Source organism: Austrofundulus limnaeus, unplaced genomic scaffold (genome assembly GCF_001266775.1).
Source record: "Austrofundulus limnaeus strain Quisiro unplaced genomic scaffold, Austrofundulus_limnaeus-1.0 Scaffold281, whole genome shotgun sequence".
NCBI lineage: Eukaryota > Metazoa > Chordata > Actinopteri > Cyprinodontiformes > Rivulidae > Austrofundulus > Austrofundulus limnaeus.
Genome location: NW_013952683.1, coordinates 18,998 through 22,997, shown reverse-complemented (window position 1 = coordinate 22,997; position 4,000 = coordinate 18,998).

Sequence of the window (4,000 nt, the reverse complement as noted above, 5' to 3'; positions counted from 1 at the left end):
CTATGAAGTTATATCTTTAAAAAAAAACCAACGAAAGCAATGTGATGTAAAGCGTATCACCATAATGATGAGGCAGCGCGTGGTCACGCAAAATACATCTTCTGTGGACTAGACTGTCTCTTTTCACAGCCATTTATGCAGCCGACACGAGCAGCCTACGGCCTATAGACTGTGGTCAATAGTGACCACGGTGGGGAGGGATTATGATTTATTTTGCGTCTTCAACCCAACTAAACGCTTGGTGAGATGAACATGTCTGAAATAAAGTCATGGCTGATTCACTGTCTCACGTCTTGTTGAAGTATAAACCAAGCTTCACCCTGTCACAGACTGAAAGGATGCAGGTCAATAAAAAAATCCCTTTTTGAATTTGAACTGAATTTTTCCAAAAATGACACCTTCAAGTTTGAAGGACAAGCCTAATGCATTTAAGACATAAGTTTTATGGTCAAATGTGACAAAGACTGATCTGTTTTGAAGCTTTTTAAATGTAAGGACACCGTACTTAACGTAGCGATCAGAGGATGGCCTACTGTTCTACTGACCCACACCACCTCCAGTCAACAATAAAACCAGTTACAACCCAGCAAACACATGCAGACGCTGTAATGACTGGTTCAAGACGAGTCCAAGTACAGGATATGTTGAAGCTTTTTAATTTCAGCTGGGTGTCGCCCCACCCTCTGATGAGGAAACCTGGCTCAGATCCTGCTCTGGCTTTGAAAGGAGAAAACAACTTTACCACTCCAGATGTGTTTCTGTTCCCACACATGAAAGAGTACAAGGATTGAAGTCTGATGTGTTCTCAGTATATCAYGGTTTCAAATAAGCTTTAAAGAAAAAAACATGTTTATAGCATCTGAGGCTTATTGGCGTGTGTTGGAAGCTTAGGAAAAAAGACCCATCTACATGTGATTAGACCACAGAAACCTGAAGGAGGTTCAGCTGCTTGGAGCTTTGTTGGCAAGAGCCTAATTTATTACCCGGTCTGGACTTGATTCCACTTTTAATAATGTCATTTTAGTAGTGCTCCTTCTGCAGGATCTTTCTGTCTTGTAAATAATCGCGTCTGGTCTTGTGGATGTGTTGCCAGCACATCTGGATATGTTGGAGATGTTTTGCTTGCACACCCAGAGTTGCCCAGGAAGACATTTGAAATCAAGTGAACTGTTTCACATTTTCTTGCTCTATAGGACTACTTTGTTGTCTTGTACTTTGAAATCCTAGACGTAGTACAATACAGTGATCTTTTTGTCTACTTMCCTCTTCAGTGAGTGGAAAAACAGTACTTCACAACCAACCCCAGTTTTTAAAAGACTCTAACCTGGTTGTCCAGTCATCAGAAGTCTTTGTCTTTCCTGCAGTCATTTGCTGCCTGATAAAATGCATGGAGGAATATAATCAAATTACTTCACTTTWGGTGATACATTATAGGATAAGAAATGTTGTGTCATAGTTGATGTGTCTTTTCACTGATTTGAATAACACCTGTCGGGTGGGAACAGAGCGGTGGTTCCCATTTCTTTTTGTGTTTCACTTATCATGGGATCAGACTTCTCAGCCTCCAGTTTACATAGAGTGTTGGAAGGAAGGCTCTCTCACTTGTCAAACCTCAGATTCAGGAGGAGCAGTGTGGCTTTTTTGTKCTGATCTTGGARCAGTGGACCAGATCCTCACCCTCGTGGCTTGGCTAAGCAGGGGTCATAGGAGTTTGATTMCCCCAGTGGACCTGGAAAATGTTTAAAACTACATTCTGTGAGGGGTACTGTGGGAGTGTGGGGTGCTAGGGTTGCTTTTAAGGACTATCTAGTCCCTGTATAACCAAAGCCGGATCTATGTCCCTGTGCAGGTTGGACTCTGGGGTCTCKTCTTTGCTTTTTACAGATAATGTGTTCTGTTGGCGTCCTCAGATGACTGTCAGCGTGCACTGGGGTGGTTTACGGCTGAGTGTGAAGCAACTGGGATGAGAGTCAGCTCCTTTAAGTCTGAGACCGTGGTTCTCTAACATAAACGAGTGGAATGCCCCATGCACATCGGGTGGGAGTCTAATCCTCAGGTGAAGAAGTTTGATTATCTGGACATCTTGTTCACAAGTGATGTAGGATGGAGCAAAAGATGGATAGACGGATCTGAGCTTTTCTTCAATAATGAGGGCATTGCTTCAGTCGGTCCTGTTGAAGAAGGAGCTGAGTCAAAAAGCAAAGCTCTTGATTTATTGGTCTGTCTACATTCCATCTGTCGTCTATGGTCATGTGGACAAGATCCTGATTGAAAGAACAAGTTACTGGATACAAGAGGCCAAAAGGAGCTTCCGTCTGTGTCTCACCCTTAGAGATAGGGCAAGGAGCTCCGTCATCTGGTAGGAGCTCTGAGTAGAGGTGCTGCTCCTTTGAATCAAAAAYAAGTCAGTTGAGGTGGTTCGTCTGTTTAGGATGCTTCCCGATCACCTCCCTTCAGAGGTTTGTCAGGTATGTTCCACTGGTAAGAGGCCCCAGGGCAGACCCACAGGTTGGATGCATATTCTCTGGCCTGGAAACACCTCGGGGCCCCTGAGGTGAAGCTGGAGAGTGTCACATGGGAGAGGGATGTCTGGGTTTCTCTTCTGGACCTGTTGGCTCTGCAGCTCGACCACAGATAAGTGGTAGAAGATGGAAATGGAAATCACTTATGTTCTTGCTTTATTCTCAAAGTAATAATCCAAACACAGAAAGCTTGAACTTTAATTAATGTTCATATCAAACATTGGAAATATGTAACCTCAGCGTCTGAATGTGTCAAACAGCTAGTGATGATTTAGTGGATAACAGTAGAAACAGTTGGCAAAAAATCTTAGAAGTGACCAACCCAAGTTCACCCTGTGGACCTGATTATACAATAATCAGAGAAATTACAAAGAAACATTACCATTGAACACTTCACAAGCCACAGAGAGGTCCTGACCCCCAACTTTAGAAAGCACATAAATAAGTTAGGTTGTAATTTACAAAACTAATTCAGTTATTAAAAATGTCATAAATCCACATTTTATTCACAATGATACAAAATGTGTCAAATGTTTACAGCTGATGAGAGGTCTGGACTCCAGGCAGGTCATTTCAACACCTGAACACGTGACGTCTACTTCAGAATCATGTTTTTTAAGCTACTGTATGTTGAATGTCACATGCAGTTTAGTCTCGCCTTACATAAGAATACAATGTATTACCATTAAGCAACATATGTTGTTCTAAAACCTGTACAAACTTGTATGTGCTGGTCCCCTTCCAGGTGTGTGAGCTTCGCTTATAACAGGCACCAATGCACCTCTATACCGAGGCAGACAGAAACTAAGCAGTATTTACATATGTTCCCTCTCCTCTTTATTATGGAGGACATGGTTCCTGTGGTTTCCAAAAACATTCTTTTTTTCATCACCTTTTGGTTTGATGTTTTGAATGAAGTCTGACTTCTTTGCTTGATCGAGCTGTAACCAGCATTTGTGGCAGGGTGAAACATTTTAAAAGATTACCTTGCAGAAGGGTTCCTGAGTCCATGCAGGGATGTCCACGACAGAATTAGACCTGACCTGTTTTTAATGGTCCAAAGATGATTTATTGACTCTGCCATGTTGTTTGAGCTCAGTGAGACAGGTTCTTGAAATATATTAATAATTATAAACTTTAGATCAGTGGCGCCCAAACATTTTCCCCAAGAGGGTCAAAATGAAAATCTATCCAGGTCTGCGGGTTATATGCAGTAATATAATACATGAAATACAAATACTTTTTAAAGTAAAGTCCTTTATTTTTAACGATTAAGCTATGCAGTAGCCCTCTTTTGTTTTAGTCTGTGCACTTGGTGAAAGTCTGCCATACTTTCAAGTCCTATGTCCCATGAGCAAAGGCTCATGGGACATTGTTATTATTATATTTATAAATGGTCAAGTGGGACATTTCATAAATTGATAAAATGAGTTTTTGTGGCCTTATAAAGTGTGCAAATCTACACGTGGGGTTAAATA